Source organism: Carcharodon carcharias, chromosome 27 (genome assembly GCF_017639515.1).
Source record: "Carcharodon carcharias isolate sCarCar2 chromosome 27, sCarCar2.pri, whole genome shotgun sequence".
Taxonomy (NCBI): Eukaryota; Metazoa; Chordata; class Chondrichthyes; order Lamniformes; family Lamnidae; genus Carcharodon; species Carcharodon carcharias.
In genome coordinates this window covers 2,623,110-2,638,114 of record NC_054493.1, presented here as the reverse complement: position 1 = coordinate 2,638,114, position 15,005 = coordinate 2,623,110, and the positions used below count along the sequence as shown (strand labels likewise).

Sequence of the window (15,005 nt, the reverse complement as noted above, 5' to 3'; positions counted from 1 at the left end):
GGAGGCAGGTGACTGCGCCGGGGTGAGACAGGGAGTGCGTGAGTAGCGAATTAGGTTCGTGTGGTAAGCTCTGGTAAATCGTTTTCAGGTTTTAACTACAAATTAAGAATCAAAACCTGGCTTGGTGCTAACCTTCAAGCGAGTTAACTCAGCTTGCTAAACAGAGAACCGCTTGGAGTGGCAGTTATCTGTCAGTCGTCTGAAACCAGTTGGTTCAAGTGGTGTTAATTACTGTAACAGGAAGCTAAACCAGCTAAGAGTCATTAGAGGGTCTATAAAAGAGACAGGCTTTCCAAACTGCATGATCAATAAATGGCACGCGAGGAGATGCAATAAGGCTGGAGTGAGATGGAGACTGAGTGAGTGACGAATTAGGTTCACGTGAGAATTCGTTGCAAGGGGGAAAGAGGTGCGGTATACATTGGAATTATTCTAAGTTAATTAAGTGTGTAATTAAATTAACTAAGTAACGTAAGTAACAATGTCAGGGCAGATGTTACATTGCAGCTGTGGAACGTGGGGGCTTTTGGAAGCCAAGGTGATCCATGACTAACATCTGCAGAACGTGTAAGCAGTGAGAGGAGTTCTGGATCAGGATTATCTACCTGGAAGTGAACTGCAGACACCACGCAACATAAGGGAGGGGGATAAAAACCTGGACGCTTTGTTCCAGGGGATGGTCACACTTCTTAGAATGTGGTCCACCGTTTTGGTCAGCGGTGAGGGACAGGAGGATGTGGCTGTGAGCGAGGAAGGTAAAGGGACTGAGCAGATAGTAGCGGAGGAGCCACAGGCTCTGCAATTGTCAAACAGGTTCGAGGACCTCACAACTTGTGTGGACGAAAGCAAAATCTGCAAGGTGGATGAGCAGGCTGGCCATGGCACCATGGTACAGGAAGCTATTCAACCAGGGGAGGCAAACACAAATGTAGTGGTAGTAGGGGACAATATAGCGAGAGGGATCGACGCTGTTCCCTGTAGCAAAAAGCAAGAAGGCTGTGTTGCCTGCCTGGTGCCAGGGTTCACGGCATCTGGTCAGATGAATGAGTGGCTCAAAGACTGGTGTGGGGGAAGTGGGTTCCAGTTTGTGGGGCACTGGCACCAATACTGGGGAAAGTGAGGGCTGTACCATTGGGATCGACTATGCCTGAACTGTAATGTATAATGTGACAGGGTTAATTAATGACCTCAGAGTGAAGGCACTCCTAGGTAACAGTGACCACAATACGATTGAATTTTACATCCAGTTTGAGAGGGAGAAGAGTGGGTCTAAGACTAGTGTCTTAAACTTAATTGAGGGCAACTATGTGGGCATGAAAGCTGAGCTTGCTGAAGTGAACTAGGCTAGGGGGTAGATCAATAGAGTGGCAGACATTTAAAGGGATATTTCAGAATACTCAGAATAAGTATATTCCTACTGTAAAGAAAAATTCTAAGGGGAGGACCCACCATCTGTGGTTAACTAGAGATGTTAAGGAAAGCATCAAATTTAAGGAAGACATATAACTGTGCAAAGATGAGTGGCAGGACAAGTGATTGGACAGAATATAAAGAACGGCAGAGAATGACTAAAAGGTTATTCAGGAGAAAGAAATTAAGGAAAAGATTAAGTAAAGTGAGTGTTGGTCCTCTAGAGAGTGAGACTGGGGAGTTAATAGTAGATAATAAGGAAATGGCGGATGAAATGAAAAAATATTTTGCTTCTGTGTTCATAATAGAGCATGTAAAAAACATTCCAGTAATAGCTGTAAATCAGGAGGTGGAAGGGAGAGGGGAACTTGGCGAAATTACAATCACTAGGGAATCAGTATTGAGCAAACTGATGGAGCTGCGAGTTAACAAGTCTCTGGGTCCTGATGCACTTCATCCTAGGGTCTTAAAAGAGGTGGTTAATGAGGTAGTAGATGCGCTAATTAATTAATTTTCCAAAATTCCCTAGATTCTGGAACGTTTCCATCAGACTGGGAAGTAGCAATTCAAGAGGGGAGGGAGGCAGAAAACAGGAGACGATAGGCCAGTTAGCTTGACATCTGTTCTGGCGAAGGTGTTAGAATGGATGGTTAAGGAGGTTATAGCTGGGCAGGTAGAGAATCTCGAGGTAATCAGGAAGAGTCAGTGTGGTTTTGTGAAAGGGAAATCATGTTTGACCAATTTATTGGGAGTTTTTTGAAGGAGTAACATGTGATGTTGGATAAAGGGGAACCTGTAGATGTGCTGTACTTGGATTTCCAGAAGGCATTTGATAAGGTGCCACATCAAAGGTTACTGTGGAAAAATAAAAGCTCATGGTGTAGGGGGTAACGTATGGATAGAAGATCGGCTGGCTGACAGGAAACAGAGAGTAGGTATAAATGGGTCTTTTTCTGACTGGCAGGATGTGACGAGTGGAGTCCCACAGGCCTCTGTGCTGGGGATTTAAGGTAAGGGGCAGAAGGTTTAGGAGGGGATGTGAGGAAGAATTTTTTCACCCAGAGGATGGCGGGAATCTGGAACTCGCTGCCTGAAAGGGTGGTAGAGGCAGAAACCCTCATAACATTGAAGTGGTAAAAACCAAAAATAAAAAAATACCTGGTAAAACTCAGCAGGTCTGGCAGCATCGGTGGAGAAGAAAAGAGTTGACGTTTCGAGTCCTCATGACCCTTCAACAGAACTGAGTAAAAATAGGAGAGGGGTGAAATATAAGCTGGTTTAAGGGGGGAGGGGTGGGTGGTGGTTGTTGGGACAAGCAAGCAGTGATAGGAGCAGATAACCAAAACCTGTCACAGACAAAAGAACAAAGAGGTGTTGAAGGTGGTGATATTATCTAAAAGAATGTGCTAATTAAGGGTAGAAAGCAGGACAAGCAAGGTACAGATAGCTCTAGTGGGGGTGGGGTGAACTAAGACTGAAAGAGCATAAAAGGTATAGATTTAAAAATAATGGAAATAGGTGGGAAAAGAAAAATCTATAAATTATTGGAAAAAACAAAAAGGAGGGGGAAAATCGGAAAGGGCGTGGGGATGGAGGAGACAGCTCGAGATCTAAAATTGTTGAACTCAATATTCAGTCCGGAAGGCTGTAAAGTGCCTAGTGGGAAGATGAGGTGCTGTTCCTCCAGTTTGCGTTGAGCTTCACTGGCACAATGCAGCAGGCCAAGGACAGACATGTGGGCAAGAGAGCAGGGTGGAGGGTTAAAATGGCAAGCGACAGGGAGGTCTGGGTCATTCTTGCGGACAGACCGAAGGTGTTCTGCAAAGCGGGTCACCCAGTCTGCGTTTGGTCTCTCCAATGTAGAGGAAACCGCATTGGGAGCAACGAATGCAGTAGACTAAGTTGAAGGAAATGCAAGTGAAATGTTGCTTCACTTGAAAGGAGTGTTTGGGCCCTTGGACAGTGAGCAGAGAGGAAGTGAAGGGGCAGGTGTTGCATCTTCTGCGGTTGCATGGGAAGGTGCCTTGGGAGGGGGTTGAGGAGTAGGGGGTGATGGAGGAGTGGACCAGGGTGTCCCGGAGGGAACGATCCCTACGGAATGCCACTGGGGGGGGGTGAAGGGAAGATGTGTTTGGTGGTGGCATCATGTTGGAGTTGGCGGAAATGGCGGAGGATGATCCTTTGAATGTGGAGGCTGGTGGGGTGATAAGTGAGGACAAAGGGGACCCTATCATGTTTCTGGGAGGGAGGAGAAGGTATGAGGGCGGATGTGCGGGAGATGGGCCGGACACGGTTGAGGGCCCTGTCAACTCCTTTCAAGTGAAGCAGCATTTCACTTGCACTTCCCTCAATTTAGTCTACTGCATTCATTGCTCCCAATGCGGTTTCCTCTACATTGGAGAGACCAAACGCAGACTGGGTGACCCGCTTTGCAGAACACCTTCGGTCTGTCCGCAAGAATGACCCAAACCTCCCTGTCGCTTGCCATTTCAACACACCACCCTGCTCTCACGCCCACATGTCCATCCTTGGCCTGCTGCATTGTTCCGGTGAAGCTCAACGCAAACTGGAGGAACAGCACCTCATCTTCCGACTAGGCACTTTACAGCCTTCTGGAATGAACATGGAGTTCAACAACTTTAAATCATGAACTCCACCCCCACCCCCTTTCCAATTTCCCCCCCTCCTTTTTGTTTTTTTCCAATAATTGATGTAGATTTTTCTTTTCCCAACTATTTCCACTATTTTTTAATGTATTCCACCGATCATTTATCCATACTTTCTATGCTCTTTTAGTCTTATTTCACCCCACCCCCACTAGAGCTATCTGTACCTTGCTTCTCCTGCCATCCATTCTTAATTAGCACATTCTTCTAGATAATATCACCACCTTCAACACCTCTGTTCTTTTGTCTGTGACATCTTTTGGTTATCTCCTCCTATCACTGCTTGCTTGTCCCGACAACCACCCCCCCTTAAACCAGCTTATATTTCACCCCTCTCCTATTTGTTCTTAGTTCTGTTGAAGAGTCATAAGGACTCAAAACATTAACTGTGTCCCTCTCTGCAGATGCTGTCAGACCTCTGCTGAGTTTTTCCAGGTATTTTTTATTTTGGTTTTCCCGTATCCGCAGTTTTTATGTTTTTAACATCGTAGAAGTACTTGGATGTACACTTGCGATGAGGCCCATGGCAGACAAGGCCATACCACACACACCACCCCCATCCACTTCTCTCCCCCCACCCAACCACCCACCACCCCCAACCTTAAACCAGCTTATATTTCAACCCTCTACTTGTAAAGAAAAATCAGTTCTGTTGAAGGGTCATGAGGACTCGAAACATCAACTCTTTTCTTCTCCGCCAATGCTGCCAGACCTGCTGAGTTTTTCCAGGTAATTCTGTTTTTGTCTTGGATTTCCAGCATCTGCAGTTTTTTGTTTTTATATCTGTGTTTAATTGACTGCCACTGCTCTTCAAGAAGTGCCTTCCTTGAAGAAGTTCTGTTCCTTTCTGCGACAAGATTTCCGTATCTCTCTTTTGCCTTGTTCACCTTCATTGCTTTCCATTTCTCTCCTGGTGTTTGTGATGATCTGCTCCTATCACTGCTTGCTTGTCCCTACAACCACACATCCCCCCCTCCACTTGTCTCCCCCCACCCAACCCCCCGCCACCTTAAACCAGCTTACATTTCACTCCTCTCCTTGGATTCACCCAGTTCTGTTGAAGGGTCATGAGGACTCGAAACGTCAACTCTTTTCTTCTCCGCCGATGCTGCCGGACCTGCTGAGTTTTACCAGGTATTTTTTTTTATTTTGGATTTCCCATATCCGCAGTTTTTTTGTTTTTAACATGGACGGAGTACTTGGATGTACACTGGCGATGAGGTCCATGGCAGACAAGGCCATACCACACCAACCCCCCTCCACTTCTCTCCCCCCACCCAACCCCCTCCCCCAACCTAAAACCAGCTTATATTTCACCCCTCTCCTTAGATTCATCTAGTTCTGTTGAGGGGTCATGAGGACACGAAACATCAACTCTTTTCTTCTCCACCGATTCTGCCGGACCTGCTGAGTTTTTCCAGCTATTTTTTTATTTTGGATTTCCCGTATCCGCAGTTTTTTTTGTTTTTAACATGGAAGACGTACTTGGAAGTACACCGGCGATGAGGTCCACGGCAGACAAGGCTATGGGCCTAGTGCTGGAAAAAGGTGGGATTTGAATAGTCAGGTACTTACTTGTTTGACCGGCATGGACTCGATGGGCCGAAGGGCCTTTTTCTGTGCTGAAGACACCCCCCAGGAGCCTCTGGCTCTATGAGGTTAAATCCGGAAAGCTGTGAAGCGCCTAATCTGTTCCAATCCCTTAGTAGATTCCCGTCCCTGTGGCTGCGCAGGGAAATGGCGGCGGCCCCTGACCAGCATGCCCCGCGCTCGGGAATACGCCCTAATCCCGCCTGGCACGTGACCAGCGGCTGAGCGAGATGGGGGTTGGGGGGGGGGGAGGCGGGAGGCGGGCCATGGCCGCCGTCTCCCCACGCCCCGCCTCCCGGTGGGTGGGATTGAAGGCTGCGCTTAAGGGGCGGGGCCTGCCAGCGGCTACTCGAGCGCAGCGGCGGGTGGTCGGGGCTGAGGGCGGCCCCGCATGCGCACGGCGTGGCTCCGCCCCTTCCCCGAGGACCCGCATCCCCGAGCATGCGCAGTTCGGGGTAAAATGAATGCCGGAGAGAGAGGCGGCAGCGGATGAGGTAGGAACGGAGTCCGGGGACCGGGGTCCGGGGGGGTGGGGGGGAGAGGGAGAGGAGGAGGGAGGAGGTTAAAAACTCGGTGTTTATAAAACTCCCGAATAACCGATCGCGCGGGGGGGCGGTGGGGGGGGAAAGCGTGTGAGTCACGTGTGCAGGAAGTTGCGCCCCCCCCCTTCCACTTTGCGACACTTCACGACAGTGGGAGAGACTGTGGGTCAAATCTACAAAGTCCTGAATCAAATCCCCAAAATCCAATCATATCCCCAAAATCCAGTCAAATCCCCAAAATCCAGTCAAATCCCCAAAATCCAGTCAAATTCCCAAAATCCAGTCAAATCCCCAAAATCCTGAATCAAATCCCCAAAATCCAGTCAAATCCCCAAACTCCTGAATCAAATCCCCAAAATCCTGAATCAAATCCCCAAAATCCAGTCAAATCCCCAAAATCCAGTCAAATCCCCAAAATCCAGTCAAATCCCCAAAATCCTGAATCAAATCCCCAAAATCCAGTCAAATCCCCAAACTCCTGAATCAAATCCCCAAACTCCTGAATCAAATCCCCAAAATCTTGAATCAAATCCCCAAAATCCAATCAAATCCCCAAAATCTAGTCAAATCCCCAAAATCCAATCATATCCCCAAAATCCAGTCAAATCCCCAAAATCCAGTCAAATCCCCAAAATCCAATCATATCCCCAAAATCCAGTCGAATCCCCAAAATCCAATCAAATCCCCAAAATCCAATCATATCCCCAAAATCCTGAATCAAATCCCCAAAATCCTGAATCAAATCCACAAAATCCTGAATCAAATCCCCAAAATCCTGAATCAAATCCCCAAAATCCAGTCAAATCCCCAAAATCCAGTCAAATCCCCAAAATCCAGACAAATCCCCAAAATCCAATCATATCCCCAAAATCCAGTCAAATCCTCAAAATCCAATCAAATCCCCAAAATCCAGTCAAATCCGCAAAATCTAGACAAATCCCCAAAATCCAATCATATCCCCAAAATCCAGTCAAATCCCCAAAATCCAGTCAAATCCCCAAAATCCTGAATCAAATCCCCAAAATCCAGTCAAATCCCCAAAATCCAGTCAAATCCCCAAAATCCTGAATCAAATCCCCAAAATCCTGAATCAAATCCCCAAAATCCAGTCAAATCCCCAAAATCCAATCATATCCCCCAAATCCAGACAAATTCCCAAAATCCAGACAAATCCCCAAAATCCAGTCAAATCCCCAAAATCCAATCATATCCCCAAAATCCTGAATCAAATCCCCAAAATCCTGAATCAAATCCCCAAAACCCAGTCAAATTCCCCAAATCCTGAATCAAAACCCCAAAATCCTGAATCAAATCCCCAAAATCCAATCAAATCCCCAAAATCCAGGCAAATCCCCAAAATCCAATCATATCCCCAAAATCCAGTCAAATCCTCAAAATCCAATCAAATCCCCAAAATCCAATCATATCCCCAAAATCCAGTCAAATCCCCAAAATCCAGTCAAATCCCCAAAATCCTGAATCAATCCCCAAAATCCAGTCAAATCCCCAAAATCCTGAATCAAATCCCCAAAATCCAGTCAAATCCCCAAAATCCTGAATCAAATCCTCAAAATCCTGAATCAAATCCTCAAAATCCTGAATCAACTCGCCAAAACCCAGTCAAATTCCCCAAATCCTGAATCAAATCCACAAAATCCTGAATCAAATCCACAAAATCCTGAATCAAATCCCCAAAATCCTGAATCAAATCCCCAAAATCCTGAATCAAATCCCCAAAATCCAGACAAATGCCCAAAATCTAGTCAAATCCCCAAAATCCAGTGAAACCCCCAAAATCCAGACAAATCCCCAAAATCTTGTATCAAATCCCCAAAATCCTAAATCAAATCCCCCAAACCCTGAATCAAATCCCCAAAACCCTGAATCAAATCCCCAAAACCCTGAATCAAATCCCCAAAATCCAGTCAAATCCCCAAAATCCTGAATCTAATCCCCCAAAATCCTGAACCAAATCCCCAAATTCCTGAATCAAATCCCCAAATTCCTGAATCAAATCCCCAAAATCCAGTGAAATCCCTAAAATCCAGTCAAATCCCCAAAATCCTGAATCAAATCCCCAAATTCCTGAATCAAATCCCCAAAATCCAGTCAAATATCTAAAATCCAGTCAAATATCTAAAATCCAGTCAAATCCCCAAATTCCTGAATCAAATCCCCAAATTCCTGAATCAAATCCCCAAAATCCAGTCAAATCCCTAAAATCCAGTCAAATCCCCAAAATCCTGAATCAAATCCCCAAAATCCTGAATCAAATCCCCAAAACCCAGTCAAATTCCCCAAATCCTGAATCAAATCCACAAAATCCTGAATCAAATCCACAAAATCCTGAATCAAATCCACAAAATCCTGAATCAAATCCCCAAAATCCAGACAAATGCCCAAAATCTAGTCAAATCCCCAAAATCCAGTGAAACCCCCAAAATCCAGACAAATCCCCAAAATCTTGCATCAAATCCCCAAAATCCTGAATCAAATCCCCAAAATCCTGAATCAAATCCTGAATCAAATCCCCAAAACCCTGAATCAAATCCCCAAAACCCTGAATCAAATCCCCAAAATCCAGTCAAATCCCCAAAATCCTGAATCTAATCCCCCAAAATCCTGAACCAAATCCCCAAATTCCTGAATCAAATCCCCAAATTCCTGAATCAAATCCCCAAAATCCAGTCAAATCCCTAAAATCCAGTCAAATCCCCAAAATCCTGAATCAAATCCCCAAAATCCTGAATCAAATCCCCAAAATCCAGTCAAATCCCCAAAATCCTGAATCAAGTCCCCCAAATCCTGAATCAAATCCCCAAAAGCCAGTCAAATTCCCCAAATCCTGAATCAAACCCACAAAATCCTGAATCAAATCCACAAAATCCTGAATCAAATCCACAAAATCCTGAATCAAATCCCCAAAATCCAGACAAATGCCCAAAATCTAGTCAAATCCCCAAAATCCAGTGAAACCCCCAAAATCCAGACAAATCCCCAAAATCTTGCATCAAATCCCCAAAATCCTGAATCAAATCCCCAAAATCCTGAATCAAATCCTGAATCAAATCCCCAAAACCCTGAATCAAATCCCCAAAACCCTGAATCAAATCCCCAAAATCCAGTCAAATCCCCAAAATCCTGAATCTAATCCCCCAAAATCCTGAACCAAATCCCCAAATTCCTGAATCAAATCCCCAAAATCCAGTCAAAAACCCTAAAATCCAGTCAAATCCCCAAAATCCTGAATCAAATCCCCAAAATCCTGAATCAAATCCCCAAAATCCTGAATCAAATCCCCAAAATCCTGAATCAAATCCCCAAAATCCAGTCAAATCCCCAAAATCCTGAATCAAGTCCCCCAAATCTTGAATCAAATCTCCAAAATCCAGTCAAATCCCCCAAATCCTGAATCAAATCCCCCAAATCAAATCTCTAAAATCCTGAATCAAATCCCCAAATTCCTGAATCAAATCCCCAAAATCCAGTCAAATCCCTAAAATCCTGAATCAAATCCCCAAAATCCTGAATCAAATCCCCCAAATCCTGAATCAAATGCCCCAAATCCAGTCAAATCCCTAAAATCCTGAATCAAATCCCCAAAATCCTGAATCAAATCCCCAAAATCCAGTCAAATCCTCAAAATCCTGAAACAAGTCCCCCAAATCCTGAATCAAATCCCCACAAACCCTGAATCAAATCCCCAAAATCCAGTCAAATCCCCAAAATCCTGAATCAAATCCCCCAAATCCTGAATCAAATCCCCAAAATCCTGAATCAAATCCCCAAAATCCTGAATCAAATCCCCAAAATCTCCTGAGTCAAATCCCCAAATTCCTGAATGAAATCCCCAATATCTTGGGTCAAATCCCCAAAATCCTGAATCAAATCCCCCAGATCCTGAATCAAATGCCCAAAATCCTGAATCAAATGCCCAAAATCCTGAATCAAATGCCCAAAATCCTGAATCAAATCCCTAAAATCCTGAATCAAATCCCTAAAATCCTGAATCAAATCCCCCAAATCCTGAATCAAATCCCCCAAATCCAGTCAAATTCTCAAAATCCTGAAACAAGTCCCCAAAATCCTGAATGAAATCCCCAAAATCCAGTCAAATCCCCAAAACCCTGAATCAAATCCCCAAAATCCAGTCAAATCCCCAAAATCCTGAATCAAATCCCCCAATTCCTGAATCAAATCCCCAAAATCCTGAATCAAATCCCCAAAATCCTGAATCAAATCTGCCAAAATCCTGAATCAAATCCCCAAATCCTGAATCAAATCCCCAAAATCCTGAATCAAATCCCCAAAATCTCCTGAGTCAAATCCCCAAATTCCTGAATGAAATCCCCAAAATCTTGGGTCAAATCCCCAAAATCCTGAATCAAATCTCCAAAATCCTGGGTCAAATCCCCAAAACCCTGAATCAAATACCCAAAATCATGAATCAATTCCCCAAATTCCTGAATCAAATCCCCAAAATCCTGAATCAAATCCCCCAAATCCTGAATCAAATCCCCAAATTCCTGGATCAAATCCCCAAAATCCAGTCAAATCCCTAAAATCCTGAATCAAATCCCCAAAATCCTGAATCAAATCCCCAAAATCCTGAATCAAATCCCCAAAATCCAGTCAAATCCTCAAAATCCTGAAACAAGTCCCCCAAATCCTGAATCAAATCCCCACAAACCCTGAATCAAATCCCCAAAATCCAGTCAAATCCCCAAAATCCTGAATCAAATCCCCCAAATCCTGAATCAAATCCCCAAAATCCTGAATCAAATCCCCAAAATCTCCTGAGTCAAATCCCCAAATTCCTGAATGAAATCCCCAATATCTTGGGTCAAATCCCCAAAATCCTGAATCAAATCCCCCAGATCCTGAATCAAATGCCCAAAATCCTGAATCAAATGCCCAAAATCCTGAATCAAATCCCTAAAATCCTGAATCAAATCCCTAAAATCCTGAATCAAATCCCTAAAATCCTGAATCAAATCCCCCAAATCCTGAATCAAATCCCCCAAATCCAGTCAAATTCTCAAAATCCTGAAACAAGTCCCCAAAATCCTGAATGAAATCCCCAAAATCCAGTCAAATCCCCAAAACCCTGAATCAAATCCCCAAAATCCAGTCAAATCCCCAAAATCCTGAATCAAATCCCCCAATTCCTGAATCAAATCCCCAAAATCCTGAATCAAATCCCCAAAATCCTGAATCAAATCTGCCAAAATCCTGAATCAAATCCCCAAATCCTGAATCAAATCCCCAAAATCCTGAATCAAATCCCCAAAATCTCCTGAGTCAAATCCCCAAATTCCTGAATGAAATCCCCAAAATCTTGGGTCAAATCCCCAAAATCCTGAATCAAATCTCCAAAATCCTGGGTCAAATCCCCAAAACCCTGAATCAAATACCCAAAATCATGAATCAATTCCCCAAATTCCTGAATCAAATCCCCAAAATCCTGAATCAAATCCCCCAAATCCTGAATCAAATCCCCAAAATCCTGGATCACATCCCCAAGATCCAGACAAATCCCCAAAATCCAGTTAAATCCCCAAAATCCAGTCAAATCCCTAAAATCCAGTCAAACCCCCAAAATCCAGTCAAATCCCCAAAATCCTGAAACATATACCCAAAATCCTGAATCAGATCCCCAGAATCCAATCATATCCCCAAAATCCAGACAAATGACCAAAATCCAGTTAAATCCCTAAAATCCAGTTAAATCCCTAAAATCCAGTTAAACCCCCAAAATCCAGTCAAACCCCCAAAATCCAGTCAAACCCCCAAAATCCAGACGAATTCCCAAAATCCAGACGAATTCCCAAAATCCAGACGAATTCCCAAAATCCAGTCAAATCCCCAAAATCCAGTCAAATCAACAAAATCCTTAACCAAATCCCTAAAATCCAGTCAAATTCCAAAAAATCCAGTCAAACCCCCAAATCCAGAACCAAATCCGTAATATCCAGTCAAATCCCCAAAATCCAGAACCAAATTCCTAAAATCCAGTCAAATCCCCAAAATCCAGAATCAAATCCCTAAAATACAGTCAAATCCCCGAAATCCTGAATCAAATCCATAAAAACCTGAATCAAATCCCCAAAATCCAGACAAATCTCCAAAATCCAGTCAAATCCCCAAAATCCTGCGTTGGAGGGTCAGTGCTGAGGGAGCGCCGCGCTGTCGGAGGGTCAGTGCTGAGGGAGAGCTGCACTGTCGGAGGGTCATTGCTGAGGGATAGCCACACTATTGGACGGTGAGCATTGAGGGAGAGCCGCACTGTCGGAAGGGCAGTACTGAGGGTGAGCCGCACTGTCGGAGGGTCAGTACTGAGGGAGCGCCGCTCTGTCGGAGGGTCAGTACTGAGGGAGAGCTGCACTGTCGGAGGGTCAGTACTGAGGGAGAGCCGCAATGTTGGGAGGGTCTGTGCTGAGGGAGAGCCGCACTGTTGGAGGGTCAGTACTGAGGGAGAGCTGCACTGTCGGAGGATCAGTACTGTGGGAGAGCCGGACTGTCGGAGGGTCAGTACTGAGGGTGAGCTGCACTGTCAGAGGGTCAGTACTGAGGGAGAGCTGCACTGTCGGATGGTCAGTATTGAGGGAGCGCCGCAGATCGGAGGGTCAGTGCTGAGGGAGCACCGCACTGTCGGAGGGTCAGTACTGAGGGAGAGCCGCACTGTCGGAGGGTCAGTGCTGAGGGAGCGCCGCACTGTCGCATGGTCAGGACTGAGGGCGAGTTTCACTGCTGGAGGGTCAGTACTGAGGGAGAGCCGCAGTGTTGAATTGTCTGTACTGAGGGAGAGCCGCACTGTCGGTGGGTCAGTCCTGAGGGAGAGCCGCACTGTCGGTGGGTCAGTACTGAGGGAGAGCCGCACTGTCGATGGGTCAGTGCTGAGGGATCGCCGCACTGTCGGAGGGTCAGTACTGAGGGAGAGCCGCACTGTCGGAGGGTCAGTGCTGAGGGAGAGCCGCACTTTTGGACGGTCAGTGCTGAGAGAGCACCGCACTGTTGGAGGGTCAGTGTTGAGGGAGAGCCGCCATTCGTAGGGTCAGTACTGATGGAGAGCCGCACTGTCGGATGTTCTGTACTCAGGGAGCGCCACACTGTCGGATGGTCAGTACTGAGGGAGAGCTGCACTGCCAGAGGATCAGTTCCGAGGGAGGTCCGCACTGTCGGAGGGTCAGTACGGAGTGAGCGCCGGCCTGTCAGAAGGTCAGTACTGAGGAAGTGCCGCATTGTCGGAGGGTCAGTGCTGAGGGTGCGCTGCAGTGTCGGATGGTCAGTACTGAGGTAGCGCTGCAGTGTCTGTGGGTCATTGCATGAGGGAGCCCTGCAGTGTCGAATTGTCAGTATTGAGGGAGCGCCGCACTGTCGGAGGTCAGTACTGTGGGAGAGCCGTACTGTCGGAGGGTCGGTACTGAGGGAGAGCCGCACTGTTGGAGGGTCAGTACTGAGGGAGAGCCGCACTGTCGGAGGGTCAGTGCTGAGGGAGCGCCGCACTGTCAGAGGGTCAGTACGGAGTGAGCACCGGCCTGTTGGAAGGTCAATACTGAGGGAGCGCCGAAAGAGTCGGAGGGTCAGTGCTGAGGGAGTGCCGCACTGTCGGACGGTCAGTGCTGAGGGAGAGCCGCACTGTCGGAGGGTCAGTGCTGAGGTAGCGCTGCAGTGTCGGAGGGTCAGATCTGAGGGAGAGACGCACTGTCGGAGGGTCAGTACCAAGGGAGCCCTCCACTGTCAGAGGGTCAATACTGAGGGAGAGCTGCACTGTCGGAGGGTCAGTACTGAGAGAGAGCCGAACTGTCTATGGGTCAGTGAATGAGATAGCCCCGCTGTGTTGAATGGTCCGTACTGACGGAGCGCCACTCTTTCGGAGGGTCAGTACTAAGGGAGCCCCGCAGTGTCGGACGGTCAGTACTGAGGGAGAGACGCACTTACGGTGGGTCAGTACTGAGGGAGCGCTGTACTATCAGAGGGTTAGTACTGAGGGAGCGCCGCACTGTCAGAGGGTCATTGCTGAGGGATAGCCACACTATTGGAGGGTCAGCATTGAGGGAGAGCCACACTGTCGGAGGGTTAAGTACTGAGGGAGAGCCGCACTGTCAGATGGTCAGTACTGAGGGAGAGCTGCACTGTCGGAGGGTGAGTGCTGAGGGAGAGCTGCACTGTCGGAGGGTGAGCGCTGAGGGAGAGCCGCACTGTCGGATGGTGAGTGCTGAGGGAGAGCCGCACTATTGGCGGGTCAGTACTGAGGGAGAGCTGCACTATCGGAGGGCCAGTATTGAGGGAGCGCCGCACTGTCGGAAGATCAGTACTGAGGAAGAGCAGCACTGTCGGAGGGTCAGTACTGAGGGAGAGCCGCACTGTCGGAGGGTGAGTGCTGAGGGAGAGCCGCACTATTGGCGCGTCAGTGAATGAGGTAGCCCCGCTGTGTCGAATGGTCAGTATTGAGGGAGCGCCACTCTTTTGGAGGGTCAGTACTAAGGGAGCCCCGCAGTGTCAGATGGTTAGTATTGAGGCAGAGATGCACTTACGGTGGGTTAGTGCTGAGGGAGCGCCGCACTGTCGGAGGGTCATTGCTGAGGGATAGCCACACTATCAGAGTGTCAGCATTGAGGGAGAGCCACACTGTCGGAGGGTTAAGTACTGAGGGAGCGCCGCACTGTCGGATGGTCAGTATTGAGGGAGCGCCGCAGATCGGAGGGTCAGTGCTGAGGGAGCACCGCACTGTCGGAGGGTCAGTACTGAGGGAGAGCCGCACTGTCGGAGGGTCAGTGCTGAGGGAGAGCCGCAA

The 15,005-nt window shown here is 47.0% G+C and overlaps 1 long non-coding RNA gene across 1 annotated transcript in view; it reads left to right on the top strand.

Moving 5' to 3' along the window:
* The first annotated feature begins 6,073 nt into the window (after window positions 1-6,073).
* The window catches only part of LOC121270634, a 31,051-nt gene continuing 22,119 nt past the window's right edge, over window positions 6,074-15,005 (top strand). The window contains exon 1 of the long non-coding RNA XR_005941587.1: window positions 6,074-6,160. This is a non-coding gene — a long non-coding RNA (uncharacterized LOC121270634). The remainder of the gene's footprint in view (window positions 6,161-15,005) is intronic.